This window comes from Peromyscus leucopus, unplaced genomic scaffold (genome assembly GCF_004664715.2).
Source record: "Peromyscus leucopus breed LL Stock unplaced genomic scaffold, UCI_PerLeu_2.1 scaffold_629, whole genome shotgun sequence".
In the NCBI taxonomy this organism is placed as follows: Eukaryota; Metazoa; Chordata; class Mammalia; order Rodentia; family Cricetidae; genus Peromyscus; species Peromyscus leucopus.
Window position 1 is genome coordinate 135,724 of NW_023505540.1, and position 24,192 is coordinate 159,915.

Sequence of the window (24,192 nt, forward strand, 5' to 3'; positions counted from 1 at the left end):
GTTACCATTATATTTTAAAATATGTCCCTAGTCTAAAGAAAAGAGAAACAGAAGGCAGCATTTTTTTGCCTCCTGGAATTCTTCCCAGGGTTTTGTAAACTTTCGTGTATAACCTAAACATAAAGGACACTAATTTGTCTTCATGCTGCTTCAGGACTGATCCTCCACGGGCCCTAGGTCCTAGGTCCAGCATGTAAGTTTTAGAAATGTTAAGTTCTCTGATAGACCTTGTATTGCCACTTTAAGAGTTACTAATTGGTACGGAGTACTTCCACAAATTGGGCAAAGTCCCATGATGCCAGGTGACAGGGAAGAACTTTTTAGGCTAGGAGGCTGGAATTCTTTTAATGCCCAAAGAAGAATAAAATGTACAGAGCAGATTGCCCGGGAGCAGCCTGGCAGACACCTAGCTATTCTCAGGAACTGTCTTGCTCTGCTTCTCAGCTGGTTTACAAGACAGATGGAAGATGAACAGGGTTGGAACCTTGACTGCTTAATGTAGAGACTCTTTGAGTCCCTTGGCACAGACAACTGTGTGAATTTAGGTTGATGGCTACAGATTCCAGTACCTGGGACACTCTTGGCACTGGAATCTGTAACTTGAAAAGTCCTTTTTTGTTTGTTTTTGAAAGAACAGACAAAAGGATGGATGGAGGGAGAAGGCAGGGAGGAGGAAGCAGGGGAGAGAGGGAGGAGACAGGGGAGGGAGGAGGGAGGAGGCATGGAGGAATCAGGAGTTGGCAGGTACAGAAATTTTCTCCTAGGGTATTGGTAGAAACAGTCGCAGGCTTCTTTTGCCCAAGGAGGTGGGTATACAAGACAGATTGGGACTAAGCCTCGGGATAAAGGGCAGCTGCAGTACCTCTGTCTGCACCATGTTGACTCTCCTGGACCGGAGCTCTCGGACACAGTTGTAGATGTCCACCACACCTTCCCTTTCTGCCATGTCCAACATGATATCGATGACTATGAAGCAGCCGGTCCTTCCTGCCCCAGCACTGCATGGAAAGAGGGGTCCGTCAGCAAAGGGAACGGACCACCACGATGCTCCTGCTCCTCAAAGTCATTAGACACTAAGAGGTGTGTGGTTTAAGCATTAGGCACATTTGAAATGTGACACAACTATCAACTTTATCCAGTTCTGGGTAAACTAGAACATTTTCATCACCCTCTCCATGAAACCCCGTACACACTACCGGTTCATGGAGCATCTGGGAGGAGGTCCCAGGAGCTCTGCTTACCTGCAGTGTACCACCAAGGGGCCTGCATTAGGTGGGCTCTTGGATTTGACCTGCCGGACAAATCCAAGCAGACCAGTGGCGTGGTAGGGACCCCATGATCGGGCCAGCCAGTGAAGTGAAACTGTCTTATCTCTCGGATCTCATGAATGCCTCTCTGTACTCCACGTCAGCAGCCACAGCAGGAAGGGGAACAAAGGAAAAGAAATGAGAAACAAGAGTAAGCCGGAACACAAATCACCCCTAAGCAAGCCTAGGGTTGGAAACAACTGACCCCCTGGGGAAGAAGGTCATTTGTAGCTGTAATACCCAATTTGGAAGGCATATGATGCTGAGCTGTTTATAGGTGTGGAAGGGGAGGTGATGTTTGGGACATGCTAATTTACACATGCAATTCCTGGAGATGAATGGGTCTTTTTGGTTCTTCAAATGTCCTTTCTTTACAAAGCAGATTGTAGTAAATGCTGTTCCCTCGCAGCTACTGGAATGTTAAGACCCCTGTCCTGGCTCCAGGTACTCACATGGAGCACACACACCGTCAATGCTTAGAAAACGTTTGCTGAAAGAATAAACGAGAATTCCTTTCCAAACAGACAGACCAGCATATCTGTTTTCATCTGTGGCTCAGCTAGGTTTCTCTTTTTATTTTAAGCAAAATGTGTAGCCCATTCATTCAAACACCAGCAGTTCTGTGACTGTAAATACTTGAAGTGCTGAGGTGCCAGAGCTAATAGAAATATAAAGGTGCCTTATCCTGTCTCAAGTGGCTATTTCCTCTGTGGAAGCAGGTGTGTCAGAAAACGTGAGGGTCAAGAAGGCCTTTGACTGGAATCTTCTACTTGACCAATGGGGTTGAAGACGGGACGCTGCCTGATCCTGAACTGACTGAAGGCGGGGTGGGGTGGAAGAGACATCATGCTTATTTTTTGGCTTTCAATTTGCTCTTCTTATTTTTTTTTTAAAGAAAGATTTATTTTTATGTGTATGAGTGTTTGCCTGAATGCATATGAGCGCACTGCATGCATGCCTGTTGCTCACTGGGTCTCCTGGAATTGGAGCTAAGGACAGTTGTAAGTCACCATGTGGTATAATATGTGCACATGAGTATGCAGCTAGCAATTCACACACGTGCAAAGGCACACATACATGGAGGCCAGACAAGGACATTGGGTATTTCCTTTATTGCCCATTCTCCTTATCTTTTGGGACAGGGTCTCTCACTGAACCCAAACCTCCATGGTTCAGTTTCTTTGAATGGCCAATGAGCTCCCCGATCTGTCTGTCTCTGTTCTCTCAACACTGAGGTTAGAGGCCCACACATTTCTGTGGATGCTGGGATCTGAACTCAGGTCGTCTTGCTTTCACAGAAAACTTCTTACCCAGTGAGCATCTCCAAGCCCCAAAGTCTGTTTGAAAAACAAAAATTACTTTAAAAACCAAGGCTACAAGTAAACCTGGATCCAATGGTTCTATGGTTTTCCCACATCTGACTTGGCTTTGATTTTATTACATCTTACAGATGAACATGCCTGGACCTTACCAGATTTTCTACCAACCATTCGTCAATGTTTAGTGAATGAAGAATAACTCTGTATTATGATGGGCTGGTTAAGGGTAGGAGATGTGAGTCCATAATTTAAAATAAGACTCATTTGCTATTTGCTATCAGTGGGTTAGTGTATCTTTCATTTAATGATACACCCAATGCCAAAGCTCTATTTTCTGTGAAAATCCCATGGTTACTAGAGTTTGAATAGTAGAGAAGCAAGCATATAGGCCTCACAGTGCAGATGAACTGAACAGGCTCCGGGGCCCAGAATAATGGTACTAGGTAGTTAAAGGCCAAATTTCCTCACCATTGAAAAACAACATTTGGCTAGCTCTACAGACCCCATCAGAAGATAGTCAAGCCACCGCCCTCTTCCACCCTTAGAGAGCTCGCTCCCCTGGAATTAAGCACAATGATTGGGCCAGTGGTGGTCCTAATCTGATGGCAGGCATCCCATGAACCAGGACAGCTTTCGCAATAATTGCTCATGTCCTCCAAGGATGGGGGATGAGATTTTCCTCTGCTCAACTTCAGTCCCAGAGTGATATCCGTCATGAGATGCGCTCCCAATTCCTGTCTTTATTGCTCATTGTCACAGCAAGGTACATGTTAGCTTCGAGAATCCAGAAAACTCATCCCACAATGAACTCCCTTTTCTAATCTGCTCATGACTGTCAAGATTAGCGAAGGAAATTGCGTTCGATACAACATTCCTTCTCGTATATGAAAGACAGGTTCTCCTGGGGAAACAGGAGCAATCAGCAATCATAGCCTAAGTATTCCCAGCTGGATGTTAATTACATTATTTCTTTAGTTTCATTGGAAATGCATTAATGCTGTAAAAAAAAGTATAAATCATGAATGTTTTGATTCAGTAAATGGGAAGAGGATTGTGCCTTTCCAAAGTGGGCTTATTTTATGTCTGGAATGATGGGCTGAATCGTGAAGTGTGTGTCTGTCTTTAAGACAGGCATCTTACTCTCTTGTTTTCTCTAAGTCTCAGGGTGTCTCGTAGCACAGAGATACAGTGGCCACTTCCAGCTTCCATTCTGCCAAGCAGACAAGGTCTAGGTCTGTGGGGGCCTCAGAGTCGCCTTCCTGACATGACGGGTATCGTATGCTACACAAACAATTAGATATGTGGACAAAAGAGGGGACCATTGATGCAACGAGGAACTCATCTATTCCAGGCTACTGCTGTCTGGTGGCTTTGTAGCAGCGCCCAAATCTAGTTTCACCCTTAGGTCTCTTGTTACATACATCCTGATGTCAAAATAGAATTGCAGAAACCTAAAGCCCACAGCTAACCACTTGCTTTTCTTTCCCTTTAATGACAAGTTTTAAAGTCCTGAAGTGTTCCCAGGAGTTAAACGATAGGGTTTTCTTCAAGACTCCCAGTGCCCAGTCAGAAAGTCATTAACACTCCATTTTGATTCTCCCAACGCTTTTGCAAGCTCCTCTCCGTTCCCCTCCTGCACCATCTCTGCCCTGGTGCCTCAGGACTGAAATAACTGGGTGTCGGAGGGACATGTCTATGCAGTGGGAATTTAGCAGAGGCAGCAAAAGGTTAAAAACAGAGCAAAGAAACCCACCCACCCAGCCTCCCGGTAGCAACCAGGATGCATTTTCAGCTTGTTAGAGAGCTGACTATTGTTCAAAGAACTTCATGTTTAAGCAGTGGCTTAGGGAAAAAATATCGAGGGTCTTTTATTGCTGTTTAATGCGGATATTCATGAGTGTTCTTGCCAAGAGCCATACAAAAATCCTGCAAGTGCTTTTTCTTGCACAGTCTTGCCTGAGAAGGAAAAACATCGACATCAAAGTGTGAGGTTTAGAACTTGAGGAACTGAGTCAACCAGAACTTCACATTCTTTGAAGTCTCCAAGGCTCCCTCTTGCTTATTTATTTATTTTTTTAAAGGACAGGTTATAGGAAAAAGAAGCTAAACAGTATGAGAAACAGATTAAAATAAACTAAAGCCTTCTCAGCTTTGCGAGGCTGTCATCAATTTGGGTTTTCAAACTAGGAGCGACGGTTCCAGTCATCAGTGTGAATCAGACAAACGCGGTTTCCTTATTTCCCAGAGATCCCCTTGTTACTCTAAAAAGGGCATTTAGATGCAGCGACAACACAGAATCAGGAGAGGGCCAGGAGCCAAGCGCCGTCAGTCTGGCATCACCCAGCGCTCTAAGGGGTCTGCTGCCACTCGGTGAGTGAGCAGAAACACCGTCAGGACAAATTGGTAAGCCCAGCACAGCAGCTGGACAGGGCTGAGTCCTGGAGAATGGGCTCTGGACAGCAAAGCCTGTGGGGCCTCTGAGGGGAAGAATGTCTCTCAGTCACGGCACCTCCACCTTCCCCACAGCGTACCTGTGGCACTTCTCTGGACGGACTGCAGTTTGCTTCACCTCCGGCCCCTCCCTATGTCAGCAGAAAGAGGGGGAATAAGGAGATTCCCTGTTACGCCCTACAGCGCTTCCAGAGAAGCAGCCCTATCCATGCGTGTGGGATGAGGTGGGACAGAACCAATGCGCAGCATTCACCCAGGGCTGAGACCCAAGTGGAGCGAAAGATGAAGAAAGATGCTGGCTCATGCAAGATTTGCCGGTGACTGATGGAGCTCCCTCGGGTGGGCTTCCAGGGAGATCACTGCCTCTCAGAGAACCCTTTAGTCTCTTTTGAACTTGGACCTGAGAAAGCCTGAAGGAGTGAGGTATTTATTCCAAGAGCTGTTAGGACCTCTGTCTGCCTCGGCACTTAGGCCAACGCAGTCCTGGGGAACCCAAGCGGACATTCAACACAGGAAGAGACTCATCAAGCTCCAAGGGCATTTATCTAATTCAATAAACTCTGATTGATGAATCGAGAAAGAGAAAAGGGCAGAGACAAAGATCATCCGGGTTAAAAATGAAAACAGCGCGGCAGATACCGTCTTTGTGTTTAGTCGCAAAGGAACAGACGGCTGTGAAATGCGAATGGTTTACGTTGCGGATGGACGGAGCTGTTAGAGAATCGGAGGGTGAGATGCGGTCTGGGGAAACTACCGGAGCCTACCTGCATCTGGGTCTGCGGCTCGCTCCGGCTTTCCACTTACCTTTTCCACAGCAAATGTTCTTATCACATATTCTGCCAGCAGCTCGGTGTCTATCAGAGTCACTTTAATGTCTTTGTAGATCTCGGTGTCATCTGGCCAGTATTTGCAGCATTTCACCTTCAAGAAAACACAAGGGGAATGACAGGTTTAGGTTTTCATTTAGTGCCTGCAATGAAGGGGTCATACTATGGTTTACAGGGATAAGTTTGCACGCCGGCCTGCGTTAGCCGTGAACTCCAAAGCAAATCTGTCAGTCACTGTTCTCAACATCCTCTGCTCCCCTCATTCCTTGGTTCCAAAAGCAAGTGAAGTGAAGTCATGGGAAGACTGAAATGTAGGGACATGGTCTAAAGTTAACAGAATGTAGTTATTATCCCGTTATAGTAAGCATCCATTTCCCGTCGTTGCTACTCAGGAAACGGTCTGGAAAAAGAACCCACAAGGGGAAGTTTGCATAGTTTAGTCTCTTTGAAGCTTAAGTTTCAGAAAGTGACTCAGGGCTTTGGGGGAGGACTGAGCAGAAAACCTGATTCAATTCTAAATAAAATGACTCTGCCCGGAGGAACAGTAGCTTTGTAACTAATTCTACCTCAGACTCAGTTTCTTGTCACTGTTGCTTACAGTTATACATGTGTGTCTTTATGTTTTGTCCACATGCATCCCTCCTCCATATTCCCTCTTGCTTGGGAGCTGGTTCTTTCTTCCTCCCAGTGAGTGCCCACTCTGCTTTCTTTCTTTTTTGGTTTTTTGAGACAGGGTTTCTCTGTGTAGCTTTGCGCCTTTCCTGGATCTCGCTCTGTAGCCCAGGCTGGCCTCGAACTCCAAAGATCCGCCTGGCTCTGCCTCCCCAGTGCTGGGATTAAAGTGTGCGCCACCACCGCCCGGCTCCACTCTGCTTTCTTATTACATCGATCCCATTGCCCTCTCTGTTTCCTGCCTCCTTTATGATCTCCTCCTCTTCCTCTTCCTGACTCCTTTCTAGTCTCCCCTCCCCCCAAAAAATATATATGTAAACATACACATGTATGATTACAAATCTAAGTTCCACATAGATGAGAAAACATGGAATTTGTCTTTCTGAGTCTGGCTCACTTCACTTAACATGATGAGCTCCTTGCAAACGCAATGATTTCATTTTTCTTTAGGGCTACGCAAAATTCCATCACGTCTTTGAAACACCTCCCAGACATCATTTCTGTTCTTTCTATTTTCCCTGCCACAATCTCAGTGTGGTCTACGGGGTCATCTGATACAGATGTTCTTTCTACACAGGCAAGATCCAGAAGCCGCCTCCTGAGTGGTGCACCGCCCCCACCCCAACACCCTGACTTGTGCTATCTATTGTAAGATTGTTGCTTTCCAGCACCGTCTCTGAGAGTGACGAGATGTTCTCTTGTCTGGGGTGTAAGTGGCTTTAAAAAATTGGTCATCACTTGCATTTCCAGTCCAATCTACAACTGTCATTTTTATTTTCTATTTTATGTTCAGGGACATACATTTACCTTAATCCCCCAATAGGCTCTGTGATCCAAAACCATCCTTTCTGTTTAGAATGTCCTCTCCTATCTATTCCTTTCCAGGTGATAATCCCTATTCTTTAAGGCACATGTTAGAGGCACCTCTCCCCCTTCCCCCAGTCTTTTCTCCAAAGATGTGAACTCCCTTTGATTCCCAAGGAGCATATTTGGTAGCAAGGATGAGATCCTTCATACAAAACTTGGCACCTGGTTATTACTGGCCAGCGGGAAAGGGGGTATTTCGCTTATTCCTCGGATCCTGCAGCACCTGGAGGTCACATTCTGTACACGATCAATATGCAGTGGCCACACAGGGCTGTATCTCATGGGGACAGGCATAGGATTGGCGTGAGGAGGAAAATCCCAGACAGGGAACATTTTCAGAAAGGATGATGGGCTGAGAAGACCCTTTTAGCGTGGCAAACATCCCTGCCACACTAATGTTTGTAGTGTGGCTCGTAGCTGGCCAGTGCTCTAGCTGCCTCTAAACTCTGGAAACTTTCTGCAAGATAATCCTTACTAATCTTAGTTGATAATCTATAAAGCAGAGTTTGAGGCAGGTGAAGCACAGGGCAAAGATGGGTTTGACCTCACGATGTTCTCAGTCCCCTTTGGGAATCTCCCTGCACAGCCTTTAGCCTGGAAATGCTATCTGTGGCATTATTAAAGGGTGGATCTACAGGATCTCAGAAATATCCATCACGAATACCCAAGCAATACCTAAAATAGCCAAGATTAAAAGAGACCCGACTTCTTTTAGATGCAAAGTTGGTCTGATCAGACGGTGTGTTATGTAGAGGGATTTAACTTGAGGGTGACCACAATTTCATTATAGAACGTTCACAACAGGGATGCTTATACAGCACACACTGGACTCTCCTCTGTGCTGAAGGCCTTGCTTTGCCCTTTCCGTGACGTCAATCACGCAAGCAGAAGGTAGTGGATAGAACTACAAATACAGTATGCATGCGTACTTTTAACATGGAGTAACTCAATTCAATACAACTAAAAACTTTTTTCCCCCTGTGGAAAGTATAATAGAACAAGAACACACACCATACACACACACATACAAACACACACACACCACACACACACACACACACACACACAGATGCACCTGTAACTTGTGTTATACCAGGGATCTTCTACCTAATAAAAAAATAAAATCATAGTTGACAAACTACAAGTGTAATAGGTGTAAAGCAGTTTGTTGTATGGTTGCCTGTTCATCTATTTTAGATTCCTTTCCTTCTCCAACTGGGCATTTTTAACAAATATGAACATGGGGCCTTCAATGTCTTGGGGTCAAAGAGCTAAAACCTGCCAGCAGGGACTGAGGGTCCAGAGTTTCTCTTCTTGGATGGTTCCCATGTGCCAGTTCAGATTGTATCTAAAATCTGACCTAGTTCTACTGCACAGTTTTCCAGAGGTCTGCATCTCTGCAAACGGGATACAGCAGGATGCCTCCATGTGTAGGCAGGTGGCAGGAACCTCTAGGTTAGATTATGTCCAGCTCATGTGGGGGAGCTCCAAGTCAAGGGCCCCTGTTGCAGCCACACTGGTGGTGAACAGGTGCGGCTGCTCTCGAAGCACAGGACAGTGGCCTCTGATATGCACAGCCCGGAGTTGGCCCAGAGCCACTTGGATGCTCCCATCCAGAGGCAATTAAGACAACAGAAGCATGGAAGTGCTTCCTTCTAGAAAGTGTCTAGGGCACCTCACATCTCGCATGCCAGCACTTGTCAGGGCGGGTTCAGAAAAGGCAGAGGGACCATTTCGAATCCAGTCCTCCCCAACTCATCTCCCAGAGTATCTTGAAATGGTTTGCCACATCTGTTTCAGCCTCCTAAAAATCCTTCTAAATTGAGTTCCTGTAAGTATCATTTCAACTGCTTGGACCTGTGTCAAGTTATTATTTTGCTTAAAGAAACAGGAACAGGAAGGAAAGCATGTTTCATTAGAGATGAAGATTTTGTGTGTCTGCAGCATGTGGGGCTTGTAGCCACCCCTTGGCTCTAACTCTACAGACAAGAGATGTTGAAGCCAAGGCTTTGGAAACACCTGCTGGAGCCCTGGCCCCACACGACTGGATGCTCCTCCATCTGATCCTGTGCCAAGCCAGCTGTCTCCTGCAGCTTGAGGGCACTTGCTCCGTGTCTAGCAGAGTCTCTGCCTCCCACACATCTTCATCATGTATGGCAACAGCCTCCAGCCTGGAAATGAGGCCACTTCCAGGATTCTCTGATTACTTTGGTGCCCTATTCGGGTTCCATCAGGCCATTAATCAAGCAAAGAGTATGGGGCTCCACTGCTTGCTCAGGTCTGCAGGAAGAGATGCAGCAGTCCCTGCTCCCAAGGGTGGTCAACTCTGGCTTTAAAACTCACTAACTTAAAACACAGAAAGCAGTATAATGGGAGGATCTTGAACTTCCTGGAAGAAGTTTTAAAGGAGAGTAATTTTTAACTCATCGTCCATGATAATCCCATGTTATTAAGGTCTTAACATCACTTGGGGGAGAGGGGTGAGCCACAGCTTCTGAGCCTGGGAGTACATCATCTTGACCTTGAACGCATCCTGACACGGCCTCACTAAGAGTTCTAAACTCCAGCACATATCAGAACTCCTTGCAGTGATTCTTAACAAATTCTGAGGGTCTGGAGAACTGGCATTCCCAACAAGCTCCCTGGCCTGTATCCCATACCGACCAGAAAGAATTTCTGCAACTCAACCACACTGTAGAACCTGGCTGATAGGAGTTGAAAGAAGGCCCTGCAACTTGCTTATGCAACCTCAGGTTCTCCATCTGTCAAAAAGGGATGGTGACAATTCTTGTCCCAGAATGTCCCAAGATGAAGTTAGTGGTTCTCAAATTTGCACACACATTCGGATCAGCTGGGAGTGGATTTAAAGACCTCAAAGCCCAGGTCACATTCCAGGCTATTTCTCAACTTCTGTGGTGGGACAGAAGCAGCCAAATCTCATGAAGCTTCCTAGATGCCTCCCAAGTGCAGATGGGTCTGGAAGTCATCAGATGCAATGAGATTAAAAAAAAAAAATCTGTGTCCAGTTGATTACAAGATCTCAAAAATGATAATCCTCGTTCTTCAGCAATAAGTTTATAACCTAGACCCTAGATGACAAGAGGAGTTTGTGGCATCTGGAAAGAGAAAACAGGATGCTTAGGAAGAGAAGGGGAGAAGTCTTGAGCAGCAGCAACCGTGTGGTTTGTGATGGGGGAAGGAACATGAAGGCAGGCGTCCATGCTGCTTTTATTCTTTTCTGCAAACTGTGCTCCCCAGAAATAAGGCGACACAGAGGAGGGAGGTTGGCATTCCCGTCTCCTACTGTATGGTTTGGATGCACTTCCAACGGGAATTAGGAAACAGCGTCTGGGTGCTGGGGAGGCAATTTAAAGCAAACAGCTGGAGTTACAAAGACAGTTTGCAAACCCTCATTCGCAAGGTCCCTGCAGCTTCCGGACATACAGCCCTCACTGCTTTGGGTGAGATGTTCTCATCACTGTATTCTCACATGGAGGCTTAGGGAGGAAAATGATTTGCAAGGGCCCAGGCTTGTCTCTATGCTCCTAGTTCCTTCCAGGGCCAGGGCAGGTAATGAACTCCCTGGGTGGGCCAGGCCCTGAGTCCAGCTGTAGAGATGTGTGGGAGGGTAGACCTCAGGGAGCACATGGCTCTTTGGTTGCTAGGTTTCAGCTTCAGGAGCAGATGCGAAGCAGGAAGTCTGAAGTGGCTTTAGCTGCCCCATCTATGTGAGGCAGATGAAGAGGTGTGCTTGGAGAGTGTACTCTGAAGCCATTGCTGACTTTTTCCATGGATCTCAAGGTGCTAATTTCCTAATTTTTTGCTCATAACTCTAAGGAGATTTTTCATGCCTATTATACATTCTCTTCTCCCTTCTCTCTCTCCTTCTCTTCTCTTTTTTTTTTTTTTGAGGCAAGGTCATTGTGGTAGTTTGAATGTAATTGGCCCCCATAATCTCATAGGGAGTGGCACTATTAGAAGGTATGGAAGATTTATAATGAAAAGGAACAAGCTGAGCAGGGTAAATTACAAAATGTAAGTTTTGAGGAGAAAAAGAGCACAAGGAAGTGGAATGGAACTAAGTCCTGTGTTCAAGAGAGATAACGGATTAAGAAATGGAATAAAGGGAGTGGTAACCTCAGGGCAAAGACTCCACTCATCTAAGTTTCCAACTTGTGAAAGAACTAAAAAAAACCCTTAGAGCTAGGTGTGGTGGTGCACGCCTTTAATCCCAGCACTGGAAGGCAGAGGCAGGTAGGATCTCTGAGTTTGAGGGCCAGCCTGGTCTACAGAGTAGTCCAAGGACAGTCAAGTTTAGGCAGTGAAGGTACCAATCAAAACAGAAAGCTGGTGAAGATGGAATTGAATGAGGGGGCCAAGCAGAACTTGGCAGCTTCAGCCATGTGGCTCTGGCTTCAGAGTCAAGTACAGAAGAAATGAGTTATGGATTTGTCTCTATGCCAAAGGAAGCCACTGAGGTCAGGCATGTTCAGGGGTGTCCCTGAATGAAGGCCTATTAGAAAGGCCATTGCATGAAGCTGTGAAGTTGAAGCCTGGTTGCCTTGGAGATCCCAAGATATTCAATGATGCCAGAGTCGTGGGTTACCTGCTGAGGAGAGCTGCTAACAGGGAGTGAACCAGGCCAGGTGAAAGAAGTATGTTGCAGTCAACAAAGCTGAAAGGAATCGGATCTGAAGAACTAACCGAGTTTTGACATCAGACATGGAGATGAGATGCAGAGTTTGGAGTTTGCCCAGCTGGCTTTCAGTCTTGCTTTGGTCCAGTGTTTCCTCACTATGTTCCCTTCCCAGTTTGGAATGACAATGTGTATCCTGTGCCATGATATGTTGGAAGCATATAATGTTTTTCTTTTTTCGATTTTATAGGGGATTACAGTTAAGAGATTGCATGATTCTCAGAAGACACTTTGAACTTTGGACTTTTAAACATTGTTGAGACTGTGATAGACTATGGGACTTATGAAGTTGGACTAAATACATTTTGCATTATGATATTATTTACAACTTATGGGGGCCAGGGAGTGGAGATGGAGTTTGAATGTAATTGGCCCCCATAAACTCATAGGAGTGGCACTAATAGGAGGTGTGGCTTGTTGAGTAGGTGTGTGTCTTGTTGGAGGACATGCGTCACTGTGTGGGTGGGAGCTTTGAAGTATCTTTTGCTCTAGCTTCGCTCCTGTGACATCAGTCGCTTCCAGTTGCCTACAAGATGTAGGACTCTCAGCTCCTTCTCCAGCACCAAGTCTGTGTACATACCACCAGGCTCCCGCCATGATGACAACGGACTAAACCTCTGAACTGTAAGCTGCCACCTCAGTGAAATGTTTCCTTTATAAGAGTTGTCGTGGTCAAGGTGTCTCTTCACAGTAATAGAAAACCCTAACTGAGACAGTCATGCACTATAGTCCAAGTTGTGTTAGAGCTTGTCATGTAGTTCAGGCTGACCTCAAATTTATGACCTCTTGATCTCTTGCTTCTGGGTGCTGGGATCACAGGCAGGAACCAGTAGGCCCAGCTAAGATCATTGCTATATACATTTATGTGTAAGTTTCATCTGATCACCACTCTTCCTAAAACATTTCACATACATCAATACTAACAAGGCTGTGTATAAGGGACCTGACTGGCTTCTTCCTCCCAGACCCGATTCATATGACTGGGTGGTGGGACACTCCTTCAGGCAAAACTCATGAAGACTTCCGGAATAGATGGTAATCAAGTGCTCCTGGAGGACGGCATAGTTTTAGTTTGGGGAAAGAGCTTCATAACACAGAGAAGTTTCCTTTTCATCTCTCTAGGTTACTGTGTACAGCCGGTGTGGCCCCGCTCATGGCTTCTGGTTTTCTGTCTCTTCCCTTCTACTTCATTCAGTTGACTATGGATCCAGAAAGCAGCCTAAGCCGACTTCAGCAGGCTCTCAAGAGACACACGCATTCAGACTGCTCTGTTCTGTACCTGTTCAAGAAAGGAGGCTCTGGCATTTAGCAATTCCCCATGTTCTAGTCCTGGCCAAGGAGGGAGCTCACCATCACCAAGCGCAGTAAAAACAGGCCACACACTCTGATAGTTACACCTTAATGAAGCATCCTAGACACCCTTGAGCAATAGCAGCACTATTAGCATATAAAAGATCCAAGAGTGGCACATGGCAAATCTCTTGAGGAAAAAGGGATTTTTTTTTTCTCATAGTCTTTATCTTAATGTCATATTTTAGATTCATGACCTTGTGTGAGTCATAGGCCCATTCTGGTTCTTTCCATACGTGCTGGTGGATACTAGATCATGTGGTGGTTGAAATACACCCAACTCTTAAATGGGAATTAGGAAACAGCATCTGTGTTCTGGGAGGCAATTTAAAGCAAACAGCTGGAGTTACAAAGATAGTTTGCAAACCCTCATTTGCAAGGTCCCTGCAGCTTCCGGACATACAGCCCTCACTGCTTTGGGTGAGATGTTCTCATCACTGTATTCTCACATGGAGGCTTAGGGAGGAAAATGATTTGCAAGGCCCAGGCTTGTCTCTATGCTCCTAGTTCCTTCTAGGAGTGCATGCCCCCTTACACTAATTCTGCAAGGTCCAGATCACCATCCATACTTTACAAATACCTACCTTGGAAACTGATTGACAGGTAGGTGCGAAAGGCTTGAGGGATCTGCATTTCAACTTTGTGGTTGCAACGTAGCAAGAGCCAATGCGTTAGGCTAGGACATAGAGTTTCCAGGTTGTCCTGCTCATCATTTGGATAGTCCTAACAAAACGAACTCTGTCTAGGTCTTTCAGGAATACAGAGAAACACACTATGACTGTAACCTTTATGGAAAGGCATGCACAATCAGCAAATCTAACTTGAGGCAGATCACAAGGCATGTGTGAGTGATCAAAAGCACATCCCTTAGGGTGGCACTATTAAAAGCCAACCTTCGATTGCTAGCTGTGATGTGGGGCAAGTTATTTAACCTCTTAGAGGTTCCATCTTTCCATCTGTAGAAGGACAGTAATGGAAATGTTGCCATGAATACTGGTCTTTTAAGGTACTTAGAACAGGATTGGTACACTTGAATGTCTGGTAAAAATTTCTGAATGAAACTGCAATGGAAGTTCAGAAGAATGAGTGTTAATTCTAGAGGAGGGAATCTGGAGCTTCCCAGAGTGGACTATATCATTAATGCATCCAACAAGAAAGGGTGCTGTTTCCATGAGGAGGGAAAGGTGATGTAGACGGAGGTTGTTGGCAGAAGACATCTCCAGGAAGCCCATGTGGTTTCAAGTCTGTTTGATGGGGCCTGGAAGGGTGGGATCCTTTGATGGTAAAGGCAAAGTCCAAGTTCATGATGGCCAGCTGCTTCTGACGGCATTGGGGTAAAAAGTGTGTATTTGAGAAGCGTGGAATGCAGGAATGCATTGCTGTATTCACAGCATTTGAAGTTGCCTAATTCCTTTGCATGCATGTATGTGGTCAGGCCTGTCCTGAGGCATGCAATTCCCCAGCCAAAGCTCATAGGTACAAATCCAGCATCTAGTTTTGAAGTAGGGACTCTTCATAGCCCCTCTGCAGATGGAATTGCAACCAAATCACCATCCTGGCCTTTCCTGAGCTTCTGTACAGTAACACCCAGTAAATAATCCACTGAAATCCTGGCATGCAGTTTGTCTGTTTCCTATACTCATAACTAATATAACCAGGGTATTTCTATAATCCAGCAATGACCTAACATGCTTAAATAACATCACTCCATGCACCCTCCTTGATCCCGAGGTTTACAAGTCTGTACTCCAGGGAAGACCTTATATGATCTTCCTGTCAGGTGGAAGGGAGTTGAATGGGTTGTATATCAATGGCATGCCTGGGAACTCGGTCTCAGAGAAATGGGTAGTAGCTTAGGCCATAAGCTGTTGTCCCTACCCAGTCTTACACACAGGCAGATAATGCCAGAGAAATTTCGAAAGCAATGGATTCTCCTTGCCTGTAGCCTTCTGAATTACTGCCGTATTTGTCTTATGCACAGGGAAACTAGAGATACTGTTGTTTTGCCACTTTGTTACAGAGAGACCATCAAACTGCTCGCCACCTAATTCTGCCTCTCTGATCCCACCCTCTTGGGAGGTGCCGGCTTACTCTCGTATTTACTTGGCCAGAAAACCCTAAGCCTTAGGAGAAAAGCAGGGCAAGGGCTTGGATGATGTAAGCAGTGATAGAAAGCAGAGAAGAGAGAAAGGATCCTGCCTTGGAGTGAGCATACCATTTGCTACCTGTCAGCCAGCTGTTGAAGGATGGGTGTTGCCGAAGTGTTTGATGGGGTAATCATGTGACCAGGAGTTTGGAGACACTGGGGCTTGGACACTTCCCATATTATGTGCAATGGTGGAGTCAGGAAAATGTAGCTGTGTCTGAGCAGATAGGAGTGGATTTTGGTTGGTTATAAAAGCTCTCGGGCTGTGATGCGTTTGTTCCAGGAACATGCATCCATCTGCTATATGCACGGCCCTGCTAACCTCTCAGGCCCTTTACAGTCAAGGACGACTGTGTACATGGATCTTTAGACTCGAGCAGACAAAGGGAGAGGAGGCAGAATCAGCTGAGAGAGGACACAGCCCAGGCCGGTCGAAAGGTGGTGAACAGATAAGGAGCCAATGACTGGGCAAGAGCTTGTCACAGAGCTGGTCTGTATTCAGCCTGCCACTACCTGGAAGCCCGCTTGAGACCTGAATACCAAGAAACATTTGTTATTCAGACCCGCAGATGTGTTTTGATCTGGCAATATCCTGCCAGAGTGGCATCATGAGAGGTGCCCGGCAGAAAGGTGTCAGCCTGTTGGGAACCATCTCTGAAGTTCAATTTGTAATTTATGGTGTTTGAGAAAAAAATTTTTTAAAGGGACGTAAGGGTTAGGCTGGATTGCTGAGAACTCACCACAAAAGGGTTAATCAGGTAGGCTAAATGCAGATGTATTTCTCTCATGTCAACACAGGGCCGCAGATGTCACTCATATCCTTAAGGGTTCCGGTATATAAACACATGTGACTTTAAATGTGGGTTATTCCAATGAAGGAGAGGTCCATGGGAAGAAGCAGTGAATGGAAACTCCCCCTCCATGAAACATGCTTTTTATACTAGCTTACACTCTCCCCTTAACAGAGTTGACTTCTTTCAGTGGGTCCAGTCTTTTGGATTCATGGAAGAAATCACCTGGCCATCTGCGCAGAAGCCTGTGGCTGGTGTGTGTGTGTGTGTGTGTGTGTGTGTGTGTGTGTGTGTGTGTGTGTGTGTAGGAGGAGGAGTCACATGGCTTAGTATAGCTGTGTGTATCACCACCATAATTGATTGTAAATGTCTTAAAGATTGTCTTTTCTATCTTTTGGCCTTCAGCAGGTCAGAGGTCACCTAACACAGCCATCTGTTACTTAAACTGGGGAAACAGAGGGACACTGTGAGAAGCCCTTAGGTGATTTTATCATTGTGTGACCACATGAACAGTAACAGTAGAGGCTGCGCTCACCTGGGCTATATTCTCACCTGCCTATTGCTCATAGTCACAGTGTCCTGGGAGTGCCCTAGCATCTGTGACACAATGAAAATCATTTGTGCATATGAACATATCTCCGTAAAGAAAAGGAAAGGTGAAATACCAGGCTAGGATCTGCAGAGACGGTGCAGTAAGTCAAGTGCAAACATCAAAACTCAGTTCCGAGTCTAGCACCCACATAAAAGAGGCCATGAAGCATGTATGACTGGGGTGCTGGGTTGCGGGTTGTTGCACAGAGAAATGCAAATCTCTAGAGCCACTGGCCAGCTTTTTATCATGCCTAGGAATTTGCAAGCTGATAAAATGTTGCTTGTGCGTGTAAAATAGATTATTGTGCATCTATTTATTTGAAAGAATTATATCAGAGTAATATTTATAAAAGTTAGGATTAACATTCCAGATAATAAATATATTATAAAAACCTTATGATTTGAGGTCGGTTTAAAACACTTGATAAGCTTTGGTTAGATTCAAGGATAGTTTGTGGTTTGCTCTTTGCTTTGTATAAGTGTGTTGTTTTTCTTTCACAGTTCTCAAAGCTTTCCAACTTCGTAGCCAACCAATCTAGAGTTTCCTTGTCCAATAAAGTTTTATAATTGTATCAATTTCTTCTTTTTCACTACCGTTTGCCTTCCAAGTACACAGATTTGCTACTCTAACTGGTCTAATGGGACACGAGGTGACAGTTCTCCAAGGATTATACATTTTAGATTAAACAACAAGACACACCTGTATTTTTTGTGCACCGGAAGAGACTTCTTCCTGATGCCCAAGTCTCCATGGTGTGTGTGTCCTCGGTAAGTGGTCAGGAAGTTCTCCAAAGGCTCAGCATTTTCTCTAGCACCCGCCCCCCCGAAGCAGCTGTGATTCTGTGGGACCTCTGAGTAAAGAAAGGGGCGTGCTTGGAAGGGGGATGGCTTTGCTGAGCTGCATGATGAAGCAGTGGCTTGTCATGACTAGCAATCGAGGGCTTGTGACAGGAACATCTCCCAAAGTAAGAGTTTATATTACCAGATCAAATCATTTTAGAAGAAGGTTTACAAATCTGAGACAGACCATCTTCTATGGTCCAAATAAATTAAAATACAGCTCCATCACGGACAGGGCTTGTCTCACTGGGACAACAGTTATACTGGAACATTCCATGCCAGAACTCCCACATAATTTCCATGTAAAGCATGGGAGAAGCAGGGGTGGCTTGCTCTCCCCTCATTGTGTCTTTGGACTGAATTGTTTTAAGGTTCGGACCCCAGACTTTCCCTCCTGTTGCTGGTACTAGGAGAGACCTAGTGAGTGCTGTGGGGTTGTGTGGAGAAATACACGGTATGTTTGTTATTCAGGGGGATCTTCTTGGTCTGAATGGAAATCACAAATAAAAAGAAGTCTACATCCAAGGACAGTATTTTAGAGTTGGTCAATTTCTTTTCACTTCAAGGATATGAAACTAAAGCTCAGAGATGAACATCTGTTGGTTCCCTCTTGGTCTTCAAATTTTTTTTTTACTTTGGACCCACAATCACACCCTACTTGATATAGTTTGGATATAAAATGCTTCCCATGGCTCATGTATATGAGTATTTGGTCCCCAGCTGACAGCTGTGTTTTGGGAGATTGTGGAATCCTGGAAGGAGGCCCTAGCTGGAGGAAGGCGGCCTCTAGGGGGTAGGAGTTGAGGTTTCTAGCCAGGCTGCACTTCTTGTCTCATCTTTGTCTCTACATTCTGATCTGTCCAGATATGGGCAAGTACTTCACATTCTGCCAACAGGACAGACAGCTCCTGCCAACAGACACCATGCCTCACCTGTCATGATGGAGTGCGCCCTCTGGTGCTAAGGCAGGTTGACTATTGGTGGTCACAGAATCCCACTACCTGCCTCTGGCTGCTATCACACCCAGTCTTGCTTAGTTCTTCTTCTTCCTCCCCTTCCTCCTCCTCTTCTTTGTCTCCTCAGGACAAGGGAAGGCAGGGCCCTGCTGCACACACCCCTCTGCCTAGCCCTTTTTTATTTAAATGCCAAATGTTGTTTATTGAAGGAGGGAGGAGGTCTTGAATACAGGCTTACAGCACAATGGGAGAACCCTGGAAGGCAGAAGTTCACTACAGATGTTTTACCATCTTGCATCTAATCTGCTAATGCCCATTATGCAGGATACATAGACAAGGAACTTCCCTTAAGCATTCAGGAGGATGAAACCCGGGAGGGAATTAGCATAGGGAGGATATCAAGGTCAAGGTCAGCAAGCAAGGCAACAGTTATCCAAAATGGGGGCCAGGGCCCTACAGGTCCCCCTTTTACTAATACATGAGCTTCTTACTTAGGCTGCATGGGATGTCAGCAGGTCACCTTACCCATCATAGAGACGCCTGCCCAGGCCACACAGGCACTCTGTCTTAGGTTGGTGAGTGCCCCCCAGGCATTACCCATCTCTGAATACTCATTATCATACAGGCTCAATCGTGTGTGAGCTGCAGAGTTAACTGCTGCCAAAGATCTCAAAGTGGTGCTGCAGCCCAGCCCTTTTTAAAACATCTTTTTGCCCAACTTCCTCCAGCCTCTCAGATATGTTCATTTTGTTACTGTGTAAACTGATGTTCCTGGAGACAATACCATCCTGAGACTGTGCGCTATGCTTGGCTACATTCATTCAAGTGTGACCACATATATTCTGCTCTGCAGGCTCAGGGAAATCGATGTCACCCCTTGTAAGCTTATAAAGCCCCATCCCAGATTTGTACTCTGCCTTCCCATCCCCTCAGTACACTGTACTTCCACACCAAGATTTCCACTCTCTCCCTCTTTTTGGATTCTTCCCCACAACAGACTGTCAGGGGTTTTCCATCCCATGTGCACCTGACTATAGTAACGCTCCTTTATAGTCCCGTTGCTCTCTATGGCTAAGCGTCTGACAGGTTTCAACGCAGTCTACATTTTTCCCTTCTCCTCACTCCTGCTGACTTTCCAGGGCAGACTCTGTGGTCGGCTTCTGTATTGACTGTATCCATTCTGTGATGGTTAGCTTTCACTGTCAACTTGGCTCAAATTAGAATCACCCAAGAGAGTCTCAGTGAAGGATTGTTGGGCATTGGCTGACCTATGTGTATGTCTGTGGGGGACTGTCTTAATTAAACAGACAGACTTGGGGAGATCCAGCCCACTGTGGGCAGCTTCATGCATAGGGAGGGGTTCCTGAACAATATAGAGAAATCAGGCTGGGCACAATTAAACAAGTAGACAAGTGAGCATGTGTGCATTATTTCTCTCTTCCTCCTCTTCCTTTTCTTCTTCCTCTTCCTCCTTCTCCTCATCTTCCTCTTTTTCTTTTCTTTTTTCTTTTTTTTTGAGACAGGGTTTCTTTTGTGTATCCCTGTCTGTCCTGGAACTTGCTCTATAGACCAGGCTAGTCTTGAACTCACAGAAATCCACCTGCCTCTGCCTCCCCAAGTGCTGAGATAAAAGTTGTGCACCACCACTGCTGGGCTATTTCTGCCTGTTCTTGACTATGGATGTGATATGGCTGCTGTCCAACGTTCCTGCCTGTGACTTCCCACAGTGAATGGACTGTAACCTGGAATTGTAAGATAAAATAAACCTTTTCTCCCCTAGGTTGCTCTTGTTGGCATATTTTATCATAGCAGCAGAACACACTTCATGTACGCATCCTTCACAATGAATTCTTGATATCCTTAGAGGGAGAGATTTCTTCCCACCGTGGGGTGGCTTCTCCATTAAAGCTATCCTGGTTTGCTTTCTATTGCTGTGATAAATATCATGAAAAACAACTCATGGAAGAAAGGATTTATTTGGCTTACATGTCCCAACAATGGCAAATCACTGAGGGAAACCACATAAGATACTCAAGCCCAGCAGGAACCTAGAGGCAGGAACTGAAGCAGAGACCATGGAGGAATGAAGCTGACCGCTCAGCTTGCTTCCTTACACAACCCAGGACTACCTGCCCAGTGGTAGACTACCTACAGGGGCTGGATCTGCCCATGTCAATCATTAATCAGGAAGATGCCCTGCAGACTTGCCTACAGGCCAATCTGATGGAAACATTTTCTTAATTGAGGTTATCTCCCTTGCTTGTGTCAAGTTGACAAAACAAAGCAAAGCAAAACAAAAACCAAAACCATAACCAATCAACCAAAAAACTAATTAGCACAGAGGACCTGGACACAGGGATGTATCTGGACAACTCTGGGACCTGGATGCTCTACCTTGTCTTTGGAATCTTGAGCATCAGGAAGAAGACCAGTGTTCATCCTCTTTGCATAGGCATCCATCACCCATCTGGCTCCCTGCCTCTGGATTTGCTGTGTTCTTTCCTGTCTGTCTGCAGTCTTCACTTTCCACATTAGCATTTGGAGCTCCTGGTATTCTTCCAATAAACTCCCCTTTGACTTCAATTAGCTAGAACTGATCTCTGTTGCACATGCCTAACAACACTTGATAGGCCTCCCTCTTCAACTAGAGGAAGTGGTCCAGCGACATTTCCTTGTCAAGTTCTTGGCTGTTATTCTGGTTTTAAGTGGCTGTCTTTGCATCATCTCCAATGTGTCCCTTGTTTATGGTCCTTCCTCATGCAAACCCAGTGGACTCTTGAGAGGAAGCTGCTGAAACTCCATTCCAGAAGTGCGCATTCAGCTCTCCATGACAAACACTGGCACATCTGCAGCATCCTTGCTGTGTGTTGTGGTTGTCTGCACTCCCAGACTCTGGTCCCCACTTTTTGGACATGTGCTGTCCCACACTCAGTGCAGCACTACACACTCGGGAACACTGCTGCACCTCAGCTTCAGGTTCAGCTGAGGTACCCCCATCTATGCATGCCACATCAGTCTGTGAAACCACTGTCACAGAGTTTAATCATGTTACCTGATTTCCTCTCCAGTGCCCAATGACACAATTTACCTTTCTAGCCTCAGCCTTTTTGTGACTATCTGCATCAACTGTATATAGCATATGCTTGGTCATTGGAGAAATCTTACTTTGTCTGTGATTTTCTTTTGACATTTCTTTTTTTTCTTGTACTTTTATTTGCTGTCTCCAACCACTTTTTCACATTCCCAATTCTGCTTATGTATGAATGTTGTCACTCAAATATAGCTCCTTTCCCAATAACACAGGAGTTTAATCCCCAAAGTCTTATGCTAACAGTGTTATGAGAGAGCAGAAACCTAAAACCACTAAGGCTCTTAGAGGTGGAATCTTCGAGAAGTAATTAGTATGAATTATGTCTTTAGGGTAGAGATTGTGTGGTTGAATTCCAGTGCATTTAGAATGAATGAGGGCCCCCCACCATGATGAGATGAAGCCAAAGGGCCCTTGTAAGAGTCTGAACTACCTGTTGAGACTTAGAGAATCCACAGCTGTGGTGTTTAATTGGTGTCTTGCTTTGATAAGGTAGATTTCCCCAGTATTTCATGATAGTAGTAAAAAACAGACTGATACACTCTCCTATTACTGAATACACCCACCCATATATGTGTATACATACATTCATGTACTAATTACTATATCATTGTATTGACATTTTTTAGACTGTGCCTTGTCTTTTCATCTTGATATTCATGTCTAGTTTAAAGTGAGTGTAGAGAGGGTACAGTAGACGGTAGGAAATGAAGAAACCTCAGATTCCCCAGTGCCTTCACTTCATCTCTTTCCTAAGACTTCTGGAAAGCTCACACCTGTTTTTTGTTTTGTTTTGTTGTTCAGCTTTTCAGACTCCATATATCTGAATGGAACCAACCAGCCGTCTTAAATATTCAGCCATTTTGTGGAGGAATGCGTGATGTGGAAGGGTTTGGTTAGGTGAATAGCCTTTACATTAACTGTCCAAATCACAAAGCTAAAGACCCAAGGTCCCTATTACAGTTTTTCCTTTTTCTTTATTGTTACCTGTGGTAGTTTGAATGTAATTGGCCCCCATAATCTCATAGAGGTGCCCTATTAGGAGGGTGTGGCCTTGTTGGAATAGGTGTGTCTTACTGGAGGAAGTGTTGTCATGGTGGGGTGGGCTTTGAAGTTTCCTGTGCTCAGGATACCACCCAGTATCTCAGTTGACTTCCTGTTGCCTGCAAGATGTAGAACTCTCAGTTACAGCTCCGGCACCATGTCTTGCCTACATGCCACCATTCTTCCCGCCATGCTGATAATGGACTGAACCTCTGAACTGTAGGCAAACCACCCCAGTTAAATGTTTTTCTTATAAGAGCTGCTGTGGTCATGGTATCTCTTCACAGCAATAGAAATTGTAAGACATACTCATCCCCAATAACATCCAACTGTGACCTCCATAGACACACTATCCCTTGCCAAATTTTGCCTCTTGCTGAGACTGCTCACCAATGAAGAGCCCACGCTCTTCTCTAGCCTTCCCCATGATTACCACAGTGAACGATTTCTTGTCTTCTTCCTTCCTCATCCCCTTCTTGGCTGTGTCATCATCCTGTCTGGTCAGGGATCCTCCTGCCTGAGTATCTGGGACAACAGGTGTACTCTACCGTGTTCCCACAGTGCTAATCAGAGCAACTGAATTACTTCCTTAATGGCTCCAGTAAGACCGACTTTCGCTCTTCCCTCCCTCCTTCTCAACAAGCCCTGGACCACCTTCCAGCATCAGAGTCCCCATCCACTCTAATGCAGACGTGCCAGGCCACCAGCTTTCTTGCCTTGTCAATGCTCTCCTTTCTAAGGCTTTCCTTCCTCATTCTGCTACAATGATTTCTGCTCTCTTCTTGTCATTTTAATGTTTTTCCCTAGAGGGGTTCAGCCTCTCACTGCCTTCCCATGTCCTGGATTCCACAGGCAGGATTTATTACATTGGCACTCCCACATTCTGACTTAAGTCTGTCACAATTAATTGTTTATTGTACTTGGGTTTCTAATATCATATCTAATATGCCACGAGATGAGGGATTATAAATATCTTTCTATTTCTTGGTGCTATGGATCAGTCACCATGACCAATTAACTGCACTAAGAAGGATTAGTAGGCCTGCCTTAGGTTAACTTATGAACTAGACAATTAGCCTCTTGACACATTCTGTGAGTTTCAAATTTTTGTAAGGAACTGAGATCTTTAGTAGAGAAAACCTCAAGCTCAGGGGTGTGCCAGGCACGTATGTTCATAGAGATGGCCATGTCCCTCGCTTGTGGTGACAGAGCGCTCATGACATTGTGTCTCCTCTCCTGGTGATGTT

The 24,192-nt window shown here is 45.4% G+C and overlaps 1 pseudogene; it reads right to left on the bottom strand.

Moving 5' to 3' along the window:
- The window catches only part of LOC114704073, a 57,026-nt pseudogene that overhangs the window by 25,606 nt on the left and 7,228 nt on the right, over window positions 1-24,192 (bottom strand).